The sequence below is a fragment of the Heptranchias perlo genome, unplaced genomic scaffold (genome assembly GCF_035084215.1).
Source record: "Heptranchias perlo isolate sHepPer1 unplaced genomic scaffold, sHepPer1.hap1 HAP1_SCAFFOLD_826, whole genome shotgun sequence".
In the NCBI taxonomy this organism is placed as follows: Eukaryota; Metazoa; Chordata; class Chondrichthyes; order Hexanchiformes; family Hexanchidae; genus Heptranchias; species Heptranchias perlo.
This window is the reverse complement of record NW_027139862.1, coordinates 62543-82852: the sequence shown is the minus strand read 5'-3', so window position 1 is coordinate 82852 and position 20310 is coordinate 62543. Positions and strand designations below refer to the sequence as shown.

Below are 20310 nucleotides of genomic sequence, written 5' to 3'. Positions count from 1 at the left end.
TTTGTGTTATTTCTGAAAAGTTGCACTTGCAATGAATGAAGGGAGGAATTTGGGCTCGAACAGATGGTGATATTCTGTCGGACGGTCGGTACTGAGGGAGCGGTGCACTGTCAGATGGTCAGTGTGTGTCTCAGTGTCAGCTCCTGTACAATGTCCCAGTGATCCCCCAGTGTCCCCAGAATATCCCAGTGATCCCCCAGTGTCCCCAGAATGTCACAGTGATCCCCAGTGATCCCAGAGTAACCCAGACATTACTCACGTGGCCCCCATCGGGTCCAGGCTGCGGTGAAGGTCTCAGTCAGTCAGTCCCCAGCGGAGAGAACGATTCTTGGCCCAGGATTCCTCCTCCTTCTCACAAAATGTCTCTTTCTGGATCATCTCCTTGCAGCATTTCATCGAAAAGTATCCTGAGAGAGAGAGAGAGAGGGAATTGATTAAAATACAAAAGCAAGGGATTAAAAAGGCACAGCAAGAGCCCAGAATACCCCCACACCCACTCCCAGTTACACCGACAATCCCTCAGCACCAACACTGAGACACAAATCCCGATTACAAACCAGAGAATCCAAAGAGAAAAGTTGGGAGAGAGACAGAGAGAGAAATACACCCAGGACAGGCTGGAGGACCCCGGCAGACTGAGAGATTGTCCCCGCCCCTGGGGAGGGTTTGGGACGAGACACACGGCCATCCCCTCCCCCCGGGGAACTCCCTGCTTCAGCCTTTGAGATATTAGACTGAATCTCAATGTGTCTCCCTCAGGGACCTGTCCATTCTCATGTTAATCCAGGGACAGCCCAGGGCAGGACTGGTTTGACCAGGAGACCTGTCTGTTGGAATGAGCCACATTTCAAGGACCTATTTTACTGATTTGAAACCCTCACAGCCTGTCTCCCCCTCTTCCCTCACCCCAAACCGAGTCTCCCCCACCCTCAGCCTGTCTCCCCCTCTTCCCTCACCCCAAACCGAGTCCCCCCCACCCTCAGCCTGTCTCCCCCTCTTCCCTCACCCCAAACCGAGTCCCCCCCACCCTCAGCCTGTCTCCCCCTCTTCCCTCACCCCAAACCGAGTCCCCCCACCCTCAGCCTGTCTCCCCCTCTTCCCTCACCCCAAACCGAGTCCCCCCCACCCTCAGCCTGTCTCCCCCTCTTCCCTCACCCCAAACCGAGTCCCCCCCACCCTCAGCCTGTCTCCCCCTCTTCCCTCACCCCAAACCGAGTCCCCCCCACCCTCAGCCTGTCTCCCCCTCTTCCCTCACCCCAAACCGAGTCCCCCCTCACCCTCAGCCTGTCTCCCCCTCTTCCCTCACCCCAAACCGAGTCCCCCCCACCCTCAGCCTGTCTCCCCCTCTTCCCTCACCCCAAACCGAGTCCCCCCACCCTCAGCCTGTCTCCCCCTCTTCCCTCACCCCAAACCGAGTCCCCCCCACCCTCAGCCTGTCTCCCCCTCTTCCCTCACCCCAAACCGAGTCCCCCCCACCCTCAGCCTGTCTCCCCCCTCCCCTCGTGACCCAAACACCCCAGGGACCTCCGACACATCCCACCCTGCCTGGCGTCCACATTGAAAGAACTAAAGTTGGGCGGAATCTGCTCCGAATACACAAGGGCTGCAGAGCTGGAATGGCTGCTGTTTCTCAGACAGTGTTTGACCATTTCATTCTCTCTGTGTGTTTACTGTAAAGAGCTGTGGAGGGAGCAGGGACTCCATCTCATTCTCACCTCCCCGGGTCTGGATGGCAAACAGGTTCCGAGCTCAGGGCACAGCACCATTTCAAACACACAAATCATCCAAAGGTTGAGAAACGAGATTTAACTGACAGGTTTCCAGCCTCTAATTGAAGCTTTAATATAGAAAACATTTTAATAAATAAAAATGCTGCAGAAAGGTGAATCGAGTACTTGTCAATCAAGAAAAATTCAGAGCGACAAGAGAGTGTGAGGGACAGAGAGACAGACAGAGAGAAAGAGGGACAGAGAGAGAGGGACAGAGAGAGAGAGGGACAGAGAGAGAGAGGGAGAGAGAGAGAGAGGGAGAGAGAGAGAGAGGGACAGAGAGAGAGGGACAGAGAGAGAGAGGGACGGAGAGAGAGAAAATGATCGGTTCGGTCAGACTCTCTCTGTTTAAATGACATAGAAAGACAGAGAGAGAGGGGGAGAGAGAAACAGAGCGAGAGAGAGAGAGAGAAAAAGAGAGAGAGATGGGGACAGAGAGAGAGGGGGACAGAGAGAGAGAGGGACGGAGAGAGGTCTCTCTGGGCTGTTTAATTGTTGTTGTTATTTTGAACAGTGAGACTGAAATATTTCAGAGTACTTTTCAATCAAGAAAAATTCAGAGAGACAACAGAGAGAGAGAGACAGAGAGACAGGGGGCGAGAGGCAGAGAGAGAGAGAGAAAAGGACAGAGAGTGGGGGGGAGAGAGGCAGAGAGTGGATTGGTCCTGCCTGGTGATTTACCCGATTCCTGCAAGCAGCCAGGCCTCTCTGGGCTGTTTAATGGCTTCTCACCAGTAAGGGGGGGCCCCATCTCCCATCTCGCAATAAACTCTTTCAATCAGATGCTTCCTCTCACCCTCACACATTACCACTGTTGCAAGCTGCACACCCACAACTCACAGGTCACACACATTGGCAGCTATTCAACCATGACAGGCACATCACCCAAACACCCTGCAGGACCCTCACCGACACACGTCCCGCTTTCTGGCAGGAGACCCCCTCACACTCTCTGCCTCTCTCTGTCTTTTTCTCTCTCTCTCTGCCTCTCTCTCTCTCTCTCTGTCCCCCTCACTCTCTCTCTGCCTCTCTCCCCATCTCTTTGTCTCTTTCTCTCTCCCTCTCCCCCCCCCCTCTCGGCCTCTCATCCCCTCTGACACTGAGACACACACGGGCCGTACAGTACCAGACAGGTGTGAATCGTTCCCTTTTACCCACTGTGTACTGTACATGTACAGGAGCTGACACTGAGACACACACGGGCCGTACAGTACCAGACAGGAGTGAATCGTTCCATTTTACCCACTGTGTACTGTACATGTACAGGAGCTGAGACTGAGACACACACGGGCCGTACCGTACCTGAGAACACCGACACACGTCCCACTTTCTGGCAGGAGACCCTCTCTCTCTCTCCCCATTCTTGCCTTTTTCTCTCTCTCTCTCCCCCCCACTCTCTCTGCCTCTCTCCCCCTCTCTCTCTCTGTCTCTCTCTCTCTCTGTCTTTTTCTCTCCCCCTGTCCCTCTCTCTCCCTCCCCCTCTCTCTCTCTGTGTCTCTCTCCCTCTCTCTTTGTCTCTCTCCCTCTCTCTTTGTCTCTCCCTCTGCCTCGCTCCCTCTGCCTCGCTCCCTCTGCCTCGCTCCCCCTGCCTCGCTCCCTCTGCCTCGCTCCCCCTGTCTCTCCATCCTTTTCTCTCTCTCTGTCACTCTCTTTCTCTCGGCCTCTCTCCCCCTCTCTCTCGGCCTCTCTCCCCCTCTCTCTGTCTTTTTCTTTGTCTCTCTATCCCTCTCTCTCCCTCTGCCTCTCTCCCCCTCTCTCTCTGTACTTTTCTCTCCCTCTGTCATTCTCTTTCTCTCGGCCTCTCTACCCCTGTCTCTGCAAACCTCTCTCTCTCTCCCTCTGCCTCTCTCCCCCTCTCCGTCTATTTCTCTCTCTATCTCTATCTCCATCATCCTCTCTCTCTCAGCCTCTCTTCCCCCTCTCTCTCTCTCCCCCCTCATTCTCTCCATCATTCTCGCTCTCTTTCTCTCTCTCTCTCTCTGTTTTTCTCTCTATCTGTCCCTCTCACTTTCTCTCTGCCTATCTCCCCCTCTCACTGTCTTTTTATCTCTCTGTCTCTCTTTCTATCTCTCTTTCTGTCTTTCTCTCTCTCTCTGTCACCCTCTGTCTCTCGGCCTCTCTCCCCCTCTGTCTCTTCTGTCCTTTTCTCTCTCTTCCCTCTCTCCTCCTCTCTCTCTCTCTCGGCTTCCCACACCCTCTGACACTGAGAAACACACGGGCCGTTCAGTACCAGACAGGAGTGAATCGTTCCCATTTACCACTGTGTGCTGTACATGTACAGGAGCTGACACTGAGACACACACGGGCCGTACAGTACCTGAGTATTTTTCAATCAAGAGAAATTCAGAGAGGCAACAGAGAGAGAGGGGCAGAGAGAGAGAAAAGGACAGAGAGAGAGGGCGAGAGGCAGAGAGAGAGAGAGAAATAGGCAGAGCGGGGAGAGAGTCAGAGAGAGAGAGAGGGACAGAGAGAGAGGGGGAGAGAGGCAGAGAGAGAGAGAGAGAGGGACAGAGAGAGAAAAAAAGACAGAGAGAGCGAGGGAGAGACAGAGAGAGGAGGTGAGAGAGGGGGACAGAGAGAGAGAAAGACAGAGAAAGAGGGACTGAGAGAGAGAAAGACAGAGAGGGACAGACAGAGAGAAAAAGACGGAGAGAGATGGGGAGAGAGGCAGAGAGTGGATTGGTCCTGCCTGGTGATTTACCCGATTCCCGCGAGCAGCCAGGCCTCTCTGGGCCGTTTAATGGCTTCTCACCAGCAAGGGGGGCCCCCATCTCCCATCGACCAATAAACTCTTTCAATCAGATGCTTCCTCTCACCCTCACACATTACCACTGTCGCAAGCCGCACACCCACAACCCACAGGTCACACACACTGGCAGCTATTCAACCATGACAGGCACATCACCCAAACACCCTGCAGGACCCTCACCGACACACGTCCCGCTTTCTGGCAGGAGACCCTCTCTCTCTCTCTCTTCCCCCCCCCCCCTCTGTCTTTTTCTCTCTCTCCGTCCCCCTCTCTCGCTCACTCTCTCTCTCTGTCTTTTTCTCTCCCCCTGTCCCTCTCTCTCTCTCTGTCTCTCTCTCCCCCTCTCTCTTTCTGTCTTATTCTTTCTCTCTCCCTCTGCCTCTTTCCCCCTCTCTCTCTGTCTTTTTCTCCGTCTCTCTGTCCCTCTCTCTCCTTCTGCCTCTTTCCCCCTCTCTCTCTCGGTGTCTCTCTGTCTGCTTCGCTCCCTCTGCCTCTTTCTCTCTCTCTCTCTCTCTCTCTCACTCCCTCTGCCTCGCTCCCCCTGTCTCTCTATCCCTCTGCCTCTCTCGCCCTCTCTGTCTTTTCTCTCTCTATCTCTCTTTCCATCATCCTCTCTCTCTCAGCCTCTCTTCCCCTCTCTCTATGACTTTTTCTCTCTCTCTTTCTCCCTCTCTCTCTCCATCATTCTCGCTCTCGTTCTCTCTCTTTTTCTCTCTATCTATCTGTCCCCCTCGCTTTCTCTCTGCCTATCTCCCCCTCTCCCTCTGTCTTTTTATCTCTCTCTGTCTCTCCCTCCCTGTCTCTCAATGCGTCCTCTAAACTTTCCCATCAAACACTCCCATGGCAGGTACAGCATGAGTTCGATACAGATTAAAGCTCCCTCGACATTGTTCCATAAAACAACCTAGGGTTATGCAAAGCATGGATTAGATACAGAAAAACGCTCTCTATATTGTCCCATCAAACAATCCCAAGGCAGGTGCAGCACGAGTTACAAACAGAGTAAAGCTCCCTCCACACTATCCTATCAAAAACTCCAAGGGCAGGCAGCACGGGTTAGATACAGAGTAAAGATCCCTCAACACTGTCCCATCAAATACTCCCAGGGCAGCTACAGCACTCGTTAGATATAGATTAACGCTCACTCTACACTGTCCCATCTAACACATGCAGGACAGATACAGCACGGATTAGATAAAGAGTAGAGCTCCCTCTACATTGCTCCATTGAACACTCCGAAGTGCAGATACAGCACGGGTTAGATACGGACTAAACTCCCTCGACACTGTTCCATCAAACACTCCAGGGGCTGGTACAGCAAGGGTTAGATACGGAGTAAAGCTCCCTGTACTCTGCCCCAGCAAACACTCCCAGGGCAGGTAGAGCACCGGTTAGATACCGAGTAAAACCCCATCTACACTGTCCCAACAAACACTCCAGGGGCACGAACAGTACGGGTTATATATATGGAAAAGCTCCCTCTACACTCTCTCCTCAAACATTCCCAAGGCAGGTTCAGCACGGGTTAGATACGGAGCATAGCTGTGCTGTCATTGATCTGGGAGTGTTTGATGGGAGAATGTAGAAGGAGCTTTGCTCCGTATATAACCCATGCTGTCCCTGACCTGAGGTACCAGATGCTGACAAGAGCTGCTCTGATTGATCAAATATCCCATTTCCCAGTACAGACACCCATCACCATGATGACGACAAAGATTCACCAACAAAGGTAACACAAGCCCATCAGCTTCTCCCCCGGACACAGATACTGAGGGACAGAGAGTGTCCGGGACAATGACATTTCTTACTCAATAAGCTATAAGTTAATTCTGTACCTCTTCCCATTAATCCTGGGCTCGACTTGGATCGAATTCTGCTCCTGTTTCCTATCCGATAACAGACAGAGCTCAACATCCCATAATGAGCAGGGCTCAGGGAGGTTGGTTGTTAGGCACTGCTGTGATGCAATCAGGCGGTGCCATTCGGCCCATCGGGTCCTCTCCTTGTCCCTTTCAAGGTGGAGATCTGGGACATCCTGTCTCCAAACAAATCCCACCTGTTGATAGTGAGAATCCCAGAGGAAGGGCCAAGGCCCAGAGTGTGGAACACAAGCAAGGGTGAAAAGAGGAGGAGAGATGGGGCACTGTGGGAGATGAGGGAGGAGTCTGCTAATTCCCAGGGCCAGATCAGATAAAGTGCTTTGAGTGGTGGGTCCAGCAGTGAAACTGAAACCAAACCAAAGGGAAAAAAGTTTCATTGGTTACAGGCTAGAGAGAGGAATAATTCAAACTGACACAGAGCTGTGTGATTGGTTCAATCTCAACTAATATTGACTGTCAGAAATGTCCATGAAGCAGTTTTGATCAATACCGCACAGGGATGGGGAATTCCAGAAAAGGAAGGAATCTCTCAGGATTTGAATGGTATTGGCAAAGAATTCAAGGTTTTTTTTATTTTTGGGATCTTTCTTTGGTTTGTCCATTCGAGAAGTTGGATAACAGACTTCCTCCTTTGAACATAGAACTGGATTATTGGGCCATCCTGTGTTTACTTCTTCCTCTTTTGTTCACTATGTTTGCTGAGTGGATTTAAATTTCAGACGAGGTTTGCAGGCCTGATGCTCTATCCACACATCGAAGGTGAGAGAGATGCTGTGGGGCACACGCCAAGTCCAGTCGCTGAAAGTGATTCACAGACTGGGTTTTGTGTTAATGATCCCGGGCGTGTTACCGATACCTTCCCAGGATACCAAGGCCAGGAGAGGCAGTGTGGAAGGTATGGGGAGCTGGGACTTATCCATGAGACTAACCGAAGGTATGAGAACCGAGATAATATGTCGTAATAATCAGGTGTCATCCGTGGTTCAGTGGTAGCACTCTCGTCTCTGTGTCAGTAAGGCGAGAGTTCAAATCCTACTCCAGAGACCTGAGCACATAATCTAAGCTGACACTCTCGTCAGTACTGAGGGAGTGCTGCACTTTCAGAGATGCCGTTTTTCGGATGAGACGTTAAACCGAGTCCCCGTTTGCCCTCTCAGCTGAACGTAAAACTTCCCATGATATTATTTGAAGAAGAGCAGGTGAGTTCTCCCCTGCGTCCTGGCCAGTATTTATCCCTCTACCATTATCACTGAAACAGGTTATCTGGACATGATCACATTGCTGTTTGTGGCACCTTGCTGTGCGCAAATCAATTGCTGCATTTCCTACATTACAACAGTCACTGCACTTCAAAAGTACTTCATTGGTTGTAGAGTGGTTTTGGACATCCTGAAAGGTGCTGTAGAAATGCAAGTCTTTCTTTAACAAAAGAGAAAAGGCTCAAAAAAGGTTAGTTGGTAACAGGACATCAATTAGTCTCCTCTTATCTTGGAGACGTTAAGGACTCGACACACTGTGTGTTTGAATCAAAGCTGATTTATTTGACATATATCCAGAATATCAAACTTCAGCCCAGTTATAGGGGTCATTAACATCAGCAGAATCTAACTGCCACAATGAACATGGCTCAGTCCTGGCTGTGATTAACAGCAGCAATAACAGCAGAATCCAACCCCTGCAGTCAGTTGTGAGCTCGCTGGTGTGTCAGCAGGTTGCATGACCGAGTGAATCTCTTCCCACACACGGAGCAGGTGAACGGCCTCTACCCAGTGTGAATACGGTGATGAGCCAGAAGGTGGGGTGAATTTGTGAATCTCTTCCCACACACGGAGCAGGTGAACGGCCTCTCTCCAGTGTGAGTGCGTTGGTGTTTCAGCAGATCATTTCTGCTCTTAAAGCTCTTCTCACACTCAGAACATTTAAAAGGTCTTTTATCGGTGTGAACAAGTTGGTGGGCAGTGAGGTTGGATGAACAAGTGAATCTCTTCCCACACACGGAGCAGGTGAACAGCCTCTCTCCGGTGTGAACACGCTGGTGTCTCAGATGGTGGGATAATTTAATGAACCCCTTCCCACACAAGGAGCAGACGAATGGCCTCTCTCCAGTGTGAACACGCTGGTGTTCAGTGAGGTGGGAAGAACAAGTGAATCCCTTCCCACACACGGTGCAGGTGAACGGTCTCTCCCCAGTGTGAACACGTTGGTGTTCAGTGAGGTTGGATGAATACCTGAACTTCTTCCCGCACTGAGAGCAACTGAACGGCCTCTCCCCGGTGTGAGTGCGCTGGTGTTCAGTGAGGCCGGATGAACAAGTGAAACTCTTCCCACACACGGAGCAGGTGAACGGCCTCTCTCCGGTGTGAGTGCGCTGGTGTGTCAGGAGGCCGGATGAACAAGTGAAACTCTTCCCACACACGGAGCAGGTGAATGGCCTCTCCCCGGTGTGAGTGCGCTGGTGTTTCAGGAGGCCGGATGACGTGGTGAATCCCTTCCCACACACGGAGCAGGTGAACGGCCTCTCCCCGGTGTGACTGCGTCGATGAGTTTCCAGCCTGGATGGGTAATTGAATCCCTTCCCACAGTCCCCACATTTCCACGGTTTCTCCATGGTCTGGGTGTCCTTGTGTCTCTCCAGGTTGGACGATCAGTTGAAGCCTCGTCCACACACAGAACACGTGTACGGTTTCTCCCCGCTGTGAATGGTGTGATGTTTTTTCAGGTTATGTAACTGGTTAAAGCTCTTTCCACAGTCAGTGCACTGGAACACTCTCACTCGGGTGTGTGTGTGTCTTGGTGCTTTGCCGGTCACACTGAACAGACAAGCATTTCTCCTTCTACATTCAAAGACCGATGATATTCAGGTCCTGATGTATCGAGTGACTGTCAGATCTTGACGTGCTGTTTGGTTTGAGTTTGCCGTCAGCAAATCCTCCCCTTCTAATACCCTGTAAAAGGAGTTTACAAAAGTCAGCACTGTAAGTACAGGATAGAAATTCAGAACAAACAATTCGAATTTCTATGGAACATTCTTTCCTCCGTTTTTTTCCCCAAAGCTGCAAATCCCCGTCCCACACACTCTCCCTCCTTCCTGTGCTGAAATCCAAACCGAGCACAACATTTCCAATGTGCTCTGAGTGTTCTCCATTCTCTGAAGGTGCTGAGTTCAGTTCGACACTCACTGGTCCCCCTCCCTCTCCCTCCTCCTCTGAAGATGCTGACTCTGGATTCATTAGCCACTATTTTATATTTACGACCTCGTTTTGGACTCCCCCACAAGTGGAAACGTTTTCTCCACATCGACCCTATCAAAACCTCTCATCATCTTAAAGACCTCTATCAGGTCACCCCTCAGCCTTCTCTTTTCTGGAGAAATGAACCCCAGCCTGTTCAGCCTTTCCTGATAAGTGTATCCTCTCAGTTCTGTTACAATCCTTGTGAATATTTTTAGCAATTTCTCCAATGCCTCTATATCCTTTTTATAATATGGAGATCAGAACTGTGCACCGTACTCGAAGCCTTGTCTAACTAAGGTTCGATGCAAATTTAACATAACGTCTCTGCTTTTCAATTCTATTCCTCTAGGAATAAATCCCAGTGCTTAAATTGCCATTTTTACTGCCCGATTAACCTGAATCGCTCCATTTGGTGATTTGTGTATCTGGACCCTGAGATCTCTTTGCTCTTCTATCCCATCTAGACTCTTATTATCTAAGCAATGTGTGGCCTCCTTATTCTTCCCACAAAATGCACCACCTCACATTTATCTGTTTTTAAATGTCTTTCCCATTACACGCCCATTCTGCAAATTTATTAATGTTCTTTTGCATTTTGATGCATTCTTCCTTTGTATTAAATACACCCCCCAATTTGCTGACATTCACAAATTTTGAAATTTTACTTCCGATTCCCAGATCGTTGATATAAATTGTGAACAACAATGTTCCCAGCACTGATCCCTATGGAACACCACTTCCCACCTCTTGCCAGTCTGAGTAACTACCCTTAACCCCTACGCTCTGTTTTGTTTTGTAGCCAGCTTGCTATCCATTCTGCTGCTGTCCCCTGACTCCACACACTCTGACCTTAATCACGAGCCCACAATGTTGCACCTTATCGAAGGCCTTTGAAAATTCAAACATATTACATCTACTGCATGAACCTTGTCTATTCTTTCTGTTCCTTCTTCACCAATTCAGTAAGTTTGGTCAAGCATGACTTTCATTTCTGAAATCCATGCTGACTATTCTTTATTATATTTTCCTTCTCTCGATGTTTCTGTTACATTTTTGAGCAAAGTTTCCATTCTCTTTACTACCACCGAGGTTAAGCGAACTGGTCTATAGTTCGCTGGACTTGTTCTATCTCCCTTTTAAATATAGGTTTACATTAGTTGTCTGCCAGTCTTCTGGCAATATTCACTTTTCGAATGAAACTGTATATATATATATATATATATATATAATGATATAGTGCCTCCGCTATCTCCTCCCGAACTTCTTCTAATATTCCCAGATGCAGTCCATCCGGACCAGGGGTCCTATCCTCTCCAAGTTTGATTAGTTTATCAATTATCTCCCCCCTCTCTATCTTAAATGTCTTTGTATCTTGTTGGATCTCTTCTTCTAATGTCATGGGCACCACGTTAGTCTCCCTGTTAAATATTGAGGCAAAGAAAAATTTTGATTAATAATTCAGTGATTTTGCTGTCATTCCCTGTGAGCTTATTGTGTGTATCACTTAGTGGCCCGATCCCTATGCTCATTTTTCTTTTGTTATTTATAAGTCTGTAGAATACTTTACAATTTATTTTATATTAGTTGATGATTTAATTTTGTAGTTCCTATTTGTTTTCCTAATTGTTTTTAACTTCTTTCCTAACCGCTTTGTATTCCCTTTTGTCGTCCTCTCCTATACTGTGTTTACTTAGACTGTGCCTTTTCCTTTAGTATCAATTTTACCGGATCTCTTTGTTCATCCATGGTGTTTCATTATTGGCTAGTTTGTTTCTGCTCTTTAGAGGAATATATTTCTCCTGAACACTAATGATCACCATTTTAAATATTTCCCACTGCTGTTTTATCTCTGTCAATTTTCCCAGTTCACCTTCCCGAGTTCTATCCGCATCCACTCAACATTATCCTTTTTTTCCAACCAATTACTTTGGTCTTTGTCTTACTTATTTCTTTCTCAATCATTATGTTAAACGTAATTATGTTATGATCGCTATTGCCTAGATGTTCTCCTACACTTACTTCTCTTATCTGCTCTGGTTCATTTCCCATTACTGGATCCAGCAATGATTCCTCTCTTGTTGGGCTTCTCACATACTGGGTAAGAAAGGAGTCCTGTCCACACTGGAAAAACTCCATTCCCCTTTCACCTTTCCCCACCTTTTCTTGACAGTTTATTTGGGGGGAGTTGAAATCTGCCATGATTATTATTCGATGTTTTTTAATCATTTTATAGATTTCTCTTCATATTTCATCCTCCACTTCCCTTCCACTATTACGTGCCCTGTAGATTATATCTATTAACGGGATCGATCCCTTCTTATCCTTTGTCTCAATCCATGTGGATTCTGTTTCTTTTTTAATGTTACCTATATCCCTTTTTTCTGTTGCCATTATGTTGTCTCTAATTAGTACAGCTACCCCACTCCCTCACCCCCACTTCTTCCTTCATGATTCTTTCTCAATACTTTATATCCTGCAATATTTAACTGCCTGACCTGTTCCTCATGTTGCCATCTTTCAGTTATCCCCACCACATCTGGCTCCTCCCTTTGAATTATTACCTCCAGTTCCCCCATTTTGTTTCAGATGCTGTGCACATTGCTGTACAGGTATTTTAATTTGCTTTTAGTCATTGTTCCCCTCACTTTACTTTTAACAGTCATTTTGTACTGATGTTCTATAACTGTATTTGTTCCCTGACCACTCATGTTGTCCTGTTTTTAATTCAGTTCCGAACTTCCGAAAGTCCCTTTTCTTCCCTGTGTCATTGGTCCTATCATGGACCACGACAACTGGATCTTCCCAATCGCTTTCCATGTTCCTCTCCAGTTGCTCCGAGATATCCTTTACCCTTGCACCAGGTGGTCAACACACCCTCCTGGACTCTCGGTCACAACTGCAGAGGACGCTGTCTGTTTCCCTAATTATTGAATCCTCTATGATTACAACCTTTATATTCTGCTCCTCACTCGCACCCCCACTTGGACTACCTCCTGCTCCACCATGCCATGGTTAGCATTCTGACTGTCCACCTCACAGCCTGCATCCTTATCCTCACAGGTAGCAAGTACATTGTACCTGTTGGACAGGACCAGGGTCTGCAGGACCTCCTTCTCTACCTCTCCTTGGTTACCCTTACCCTGTTCACTTATGTGTCGGAGTGTCTCTAACTCATATTCAAGCTCAAAGGCTCTCAGCCGCAGTGTCTCAAGTGCTTTGATCGACCTGAATCCTGAGCTGAGAACAGTATCATATTAAAGTCCGCAGTCACCATCAACCAATGTGTGGTTTTAAATATTAAAAACACTTAATATATCTGTGAAACTTGACTTTAACGTTCCAAAACCTTACTGATTTTCAGGAATAAATTAAACTTCTAATTATAAATAAATGCATCCTCCAACATCTCCAACTTAGCGAACCTGCTTTAACTATTCTCACATCCTCTGGGTCTCGTATATGTCTTTTATTTCTCTACTTTCTCGCCACCTTTACTCTTTTGTTATTATCAATTCTGTCAATTCCCCACCTCCTGTTCTCCACCCAACTTTACAGCTCAGTCGTTTACTTTCCTTCTGTATGTTCTCTCTCTCTCTCTCTCTCTCTCTCCATGTCCAATCATTCTGTCCCGCCTTCTAAGCTATCCAGCTATCCATCTGCAATATCTCCCAGCTCTGCTGAAGAGCTGTCCCTGACCCGTCACCATTTGTCCTTCATTTACAGACACTCCCTGACCCATCACCATTTCTCCTTCATTTACAGACGCTCCCTGACCAAGCATCATTTCTCCTTCCTTTACAGATGCTCCCTGACTGGTCACTATTTTACCTTCACCAACAGATGTTTCCTGAGCCAACACCATCTCACCTTCATTTACAGACCCTCCCTGAGCCATCACCATTTTGCCTTAATTTACAGATGCTTCCTGATGCAATATTTTTCCTTCATTTACAGACGCTCCCTGACCCAACATCTTTCCTTGATTTACCGACACTCCCTGATCGGGATTTATTCCTCCATCATTTACAGTCATCCCTGACCTGTCAGCATTTCCCCTTCATTTACACACACTCCCTCACTGGTAATTATTTCTCCTTCCTTTACAGATGCTCCCTGACCCATCACCGTTTCTCCATTATTTACACACGCTCCCTTATAGTTCACCATCCTAAAAGTTCACCATTTTTCTTTCATTGACAGACGCTCCATGACCAGTTTAGATTTCTCCTTCATTTACAGACGCTCCCTGACTAGTCACAATTTCTCCATCATTTACAGACATTCCCTGACCGATCACCATTTCTCCTTCATTTACAGACGCTCCCTGACTGATCACCATTTCTCATTCATTTACAGACGCTCCCTGACCGATCACCATTTCTCCTTCATTTACAGACGCTCCCTGACCGATCAGCATTTCTCCTTCATTCACAAACGCTCCCTGACCGATCACCATTTCTCCTTCATTTAGAGACGCTCCCTGACCGATCACAATTTCTCCTTAATTTACAGACGCTCCCTGACCGATCACCATTTCTCCTTCATTTAGAGACGCTCCCTGACCGATCAACATTTCTCCTTCATTTAGAGACGCTCCCTGACCGATCACAATTTCTCCTTCATTTAGAGACGCTCCCTGATCAATCCTCATTTCTCCTTCATTCACAGACTCTCCCATTTACAGACGCTCCCTGACCGATCACCATTTCTCCTTCATTTACAGACGCTCCCTGACCGATCACCATTTCTCCTTCATTTACAGACGCTCCCTGACCGATCACCATTTCTCCTTCATTTACAGACGCTCCCTGATTCGATGAGTCACGAGGTTTGACGCTGACACTGCGCATGCTCGGAGTCCGCGGGCCGTGTGTTGAGTTTCGGGTCTGATCTAAACCGGAGCCCCCGGAGTGTAGAGAGAGAGAGGAGAATGTTCACTGTTTGATATTCGGGCCCGGGGCCGCACTCGGGGTTTGTGAAGCCCCCGCCCCCGCCCCCTCCCCCGGGGTTTATTAACCCGCTCCCCCCGCCCATCTCTCACCTGTTGCCGACACGATCTCGGCCTCACTCCCCGCCCGCCGCGCATGCTCAGCTCACACTGCCCGGGTGATTGACGGGAGCTCCGGACCAATAGGAAGAGCGGAGAGGGACTGGAGGACCGAGCGGGCGGTTGGTCCTCCAACCAATGGGAGTGGGTGAGGGGCGGGACTTGTGGCACCGAGTGGGCGGGGCTGAGCCCGGATCTCCCTCATTGGCTGAAACTCTGCATCAATTTTAAACCTGATTGATGTCAAACTCGAGGGAAAAAACTGGACTTTAATAAAGGACAAAGAGGAGGGAATATTGGAGGGAATAACACAGTGTAGGGATAAAATGGATTAATTCAGGACAGACAGCAGGGATTATTGGAGGGAATAACACAGTGTAGGGATAAAATGGATTAATTCAGGACAGACAGCAGGGATTATTGGAGGGAATAACACAGTGTAGGGATAAAATGGATTAATTCAGGACAGACAGCAGGGATTATTGGAGGGAATAACACAGTGTAGGGATAAAATGGATTAATTCAGGACAGACAGCAGGGAATATTGGAGGAAATAACACAGTGTAGGGATAAAATGGATTAATTCAGGACAGACAGCAGGGATTATTGGAGGGAATAACACAGTGTAGGGATAAAATGGATTAATTCAGGACAGACAGCAGGGAATATTGGAGGAAATAACACAGTGTAGGGATAAAATGGATTAATTCAGGACAGACAGCAGGGAATATTGGAGGGAATAACACAGTGTAGGGATAAAATGGATTAATTCAGGACAGACAGCAGGGAATATTGGAGGGAATAACACAGTGTAGGGATAAAATGGATTAATTCGGGACAGACAGCAGGGATTATTGGAGGGAATAACACAGTGTAGGGATAAAATGGATTAATTCAGGACAGACAGCAGGGAATATTGGAGGGAATAACACAGTGTAGGGATAAAATGGATTAATTCAGGACAGATAGCAGGGAATATTGGAGGGAATAACACAGTGTAGGGATAAAATGGATTAATTCAGGACAGACAGCAGGGAATATTGGAGGGAATAACACAGTGTAGGGATAAAATGGATTAATTCAGGACAGATAGCAGGGAATATTGGAGGGAATAACACAGTGTAGGGATAAAATGGATTAATTCAGGACAGACAGCAGGGAATATTGGAGGGAATAACACAGTGTAGGGATAAAATGGATTAATTCAGGACAGACAGCAGGGATTATTGGAGGAAATAACACAGTGTAGGGATAAAATGGATTAATTCAGGACAGACAGCAGGGATTATTGGAGGAAATAACACAGTGTAGGGATAAAATGGATTAATTCAGGACAGACAGCAGGGATTATTGGAGGAAATAACACAGTGTCGGGATAAAATGGATTAATTCAGGACAGACAGCAGGGAATATTGGAGGAAATAACACAGTGTAGGGATAAAATGGATTAATTCAGGACAGACAGCAGGGATTATTGGAGGAAATAACACAGTGTAGGGATAAAATGGATTAATTCAGGACAGACAGCAGGGAATATTGGAGGAAATAACACAGTGTAGGGATAAAATGGATGAATTCAGGACAGACAGCAGGGAATATTGGAGGAAATAACACAGTGTAGGATAAAATGGATTAATTCAGGACAGACAGCAGGGAATATTGGAGGAAATAACACAGTGTCGGGATAAAATGCAATGGATGTTGTGAAGATGGATTGTTAAAAAGTGTTTGATAAGATGCCGGACAGGAGGCTTGTTGATCAGATTAAAGCTCACGGTATTACAGGGAGTGGGTCAGTGTGGATGGGAAGTTTGATAAAGGGCAGAGTATTGGTTAATGGATGTTTTTCAGACTGTGGGGATGTAAACAGTGGTGTCCCCCAGGGGCAGTGTTGGGACCATTGCTCTTCTCAATACAGAGCAATGACCTGGGCTTGGGTACAAGGGCATAAGATCAACATTTCCTGACAACACCAAGATCGGGAGCATTAAGAACTGTGAAGAGGAATGTTAGAAACTTCAGTGTGACATCGGAACATTAGGAACAGGAGTCGGCCATTCAGCCCCTCGATCCTGTTCCACCATTCAGTGAGATTGGTGTCAGTGAGAATGGGGTTGGTTTATATCAGAGAGGAGGAGATTGGTGTCAGTTACTGTGGGATTGGTTTATATCAGAGAGGAGGAGATTGGTGTCAGTGACTGTGGGATTGGTTTATATCAGACAGGAGGAGATTGGTGTCAGTGACTTGTTTCAGGAACTGGAATTAGTGATTTCGCCCCTGAAGCCCACTCCGCCGTTCAATTGGATCAGGACTAATCTGTACCACAACTCCATTTACTCTTCTTTGCCCCATGTCCCTTTAAACCCTCACACAACACAAATCTATCAATCTCAATATTGAAAATTTTAATGACCCCCAGCATCCACAGCCTTTCGGGGAGTTGATCTTGAGATTTCCACCACCCTTTGTGTGAAAAATTGCTACCTTATTTTGCTCGTAAATGACCGAGCTCGAATTGTAAGATTATCAAGAAGGTTGCAGATGGAGTATAATGTGGGGAAATGTGAAATTATTCACTTTGGTAGGAAGAATAGAAAAGCAGAATATTTTTTGAATAGGTGAGAGACGAAGAAATGTTGGTTGTTCAGAGAGATTTGGGTGTCCTTGTACACAGATCACAGAACGTTAATATGCAGGTGCAGCAAACAATTAGGAAAGCAAATGGTATGTTGTCCTTTATTGCAAGGGGGTTGGAGTATAAGAGTAAGGGAGCCTTGGTGCAATTATATAGGGCTTTGGTGAGACCACACCTGGAGTACTGTGTACAGTTTTGGTCTCCTTACCTGAGGAAGGATATACTTGCCTTAGAGGGGGTGCAACGAAGGTTCACTGGATTGATTCCTGGGATGAGAGGGTTCTTGTATGAGGAGAGATTGAGCAGAATGGCCCTATATTCTCTGGAGTTTAGAAGAATGAGAGGTGATCTCATTGAAACGTCTAAAATTCTTGGAGAGCTTGACAGGATAGATGCTGAGAGGCTGTTTCTCCTTGCTGGAGAGTCGAGAACTAAGGGGCATAGTCTCAGGATAAGGGATCAGCCATTCAGGACTGAGATGAAGAAAAAATTATTCATTCAGAGGTTTGTGAATATTTGGAATTCTCTACCCCAGAGGGCTGTGGATGCTCAGTCATTGAATATATTCAAGAATGAGATCGAGAGATTTTTGGACACCAAGTGAATCAAGGAATCAGGCAGGAAAGTGGAGTTGAGGTAGAAGATCAGCCAGATTCTGACTGAATGGCAGAGCAGGCTCGAGGGGCCGTATGGCCCACTCCTGCTCCTATTTCTTGTGCCCTCTTGTTCTGGATTCCCCCTCCTGAAGAAATCATTTCTCTGTATCTACCTTATTGAATCATTTTATTATTTTAAACACCTCGATGAGGTCACATCTCAATGTTCTAAACTCATGGGAATAAAAACCAGGTTTATGCCACCTCTCCTCATAATTTAACCCTTTTAACCCCGGCATCATTCTGGTGAATCTGCACTGTACCTTTTCTAAGGCCGATTTATCTCTCCCTCGGTTCGGTGCCCAGTTCTCCAGGTGGGGTCTGACCAAGGTTCATTACAACTGAAGCATCACTTCTGTATTCCAACCCCACTCGAGATAAAGGTCAACATTCAATTAGACTTGTTGATTATTGTCAAGATTTGTGAGGAATTTGCAAAGGATTCGAGGGGATCTTAGAGTTGGGATTTTTCTTTATTCTGTCCACTCAAGGAGTTTGATAACAGACTTACTCCTTTGAATTTAGTGCTGGATTATTGGGCCGTGATGTGTTTACTTGTTTGTATTTTGTTAAATACATTTGCTGAGTGTATTTAAATTGAAGACGAGATTCCCAGGCCTGATGCTCTATTCACACATCGAAGGTGAGAGAGATGCTGTGGGACACACGATAAGTCCAGTAGCTGAAAGTGATTCACAGACTGGGTTTTGTGTTTAGTGATCCCGGGTACATTACTGATACCTTCCCTGGATCCCAAGGCTGGGAGAGGCACTCGGGAAGGACCGGGGAGCTGGGACTTGGCCATGAGAGTAATTGAAGGTATGAGAACTGAAATAATCTGCAGTGAGAAAGGAGAAAAGGCAAAATAATCGGTAATGAGGACATCAATTAGTCTCTTATCTTGAATTCATCAAGTAATTGACCCATTCTGTTTGAAACAAAGTTGATTTATTTGACATCGATCCAGAATATTGAATTTCAGCCCAGTTATAGTGGTTATTAACATCAGCAGAAACAAATCCCAACTTCCAGAATGAAGTTCTGCTGCTGAAACCCTCATCCATGCCTTTGTTTACCTCCAGACTCGACTATTCCAATGCTCTCCAGGCCCGGCCTTCCACTTTACACCCTCCGTAAACTTGAACCCACAATCTCCAGATCAATAATCAGTCCCATTATTCATTGTGTCACTGGCCCAGGCTGTGGAGAACACGGAGCAGCTCCCACTCCCACAGCACTGCGGTATGAGCAGGTACCGAGTCAGCCTCAGTCATGAGCACTGGAATCCATGAGTCCGGGTGTGTCAAAGGTGCACGGTGAACAATCACCAAAGTGAAACATTTTTGCCGCTTCCCTTCCATACCTCAGCTGGTCGAGCGACAAGACTGTCGTGGAAAATAAGACAAAGTCATCCTTCCGTCATTTGTTCAATTCCTGCTCGAAGGAGAACGCGTGATTTTGCAATAAGCAGCAATTAGTTCAAGGTCGCTCTCTTAACTTTACAGGCACCTCACAGATTAACATGTTGCCATGAAGGCACAGGACGTCTCTTTTCCTTTCTCAAACCTGAAAACTTTCTGTGTCTGCCCAAACAAGGCTGCTCTGCCTCTGCTCACCAGCAGGGAGCGCTTTTGAGCAGCAATACTTCAAAACACTCAGCTCTCGCTTTCAGGCAAAAGAAGTCTTCGATCAGCACCGGACTCCACGAGTCTGAACGTGTCAACAGGCGCACGGTGAACAATCACCAAAGACAGCACTGTTTATCACTTCCCTTCGATAGCTCAGCTGGTAGAGCGGAGGACTGTAGTGAATAAAACAAAATAAAGTCATCCTTAGGTCGCTGGTTCAATTCCGGCTCGAAGGAGTGAGTGTGATTTTGGAATAAGCAGCAATTACCTCAAGGTCACTCTCTGAACTTCACAGGCAGCTCACAGATTAACATGTTGTCACTCAGGCACAAGACACCTCTTTTCCTTTCCAAAACCGAAAAGCTTTCTGTGTCTGCCCGAGCACGGCTGTTTCACTCGAGCATTTCCCTCTGCTCACCAGCAGGGAGTGCCTTTGAGCAGCAACACTTCAAATCGCCCTCAATTTCAGGCAAAATGGTCTTCGATCAGTCAGGGCTCTCGCTGCTCCTCGAGCTCGGGCGGCTGTTGCTTTCCGGTGACCTCGTCTTCCTTCCGAAGGCTCGGGCTCTTCTCAGCATCACTTCATGATTACTGTGGCTTCCCGTTCTGCTGTTCCTCACTTGCTGATGCTCGATACCGCCGATTGGAGCAAAGTATTTAATATATTCAGGGAGCGGCAACCCAAGGCAAGATTTCTCTGCTGGTCTCGGAG

General features: G+C 47.2%; 1 non-coding gene and 1 pseudogene across 1 annotated transcript; one reads left to right on the top strand and one right to left on the bottom strand.

Moving 5' to 3' along the window:
• Positions 1 to 6363: 6363 nt before the first annotated feature.
• Positions 6364 to 9241, bottom strand: LOC137319365 (zinc finger protein 436-like; annotated as a pseudogene).
• Positions 9242 to 19740: 10499 nt separating this feature from the next.
• On the top strand, positions 19741 to 19834 carry trnay-gua (transfer RNA tyrosine (anticodon GUA)). Its single transcript has 2 exons — positions 19741 to 19777; positions 19799 to 19834. It is a non-coding gene; the product is annotated as a tRNA-Tyr (tRNA).
• The last annotated feature ends 476 nt before the right edge of the window (positions 19835 to 20310 follow it).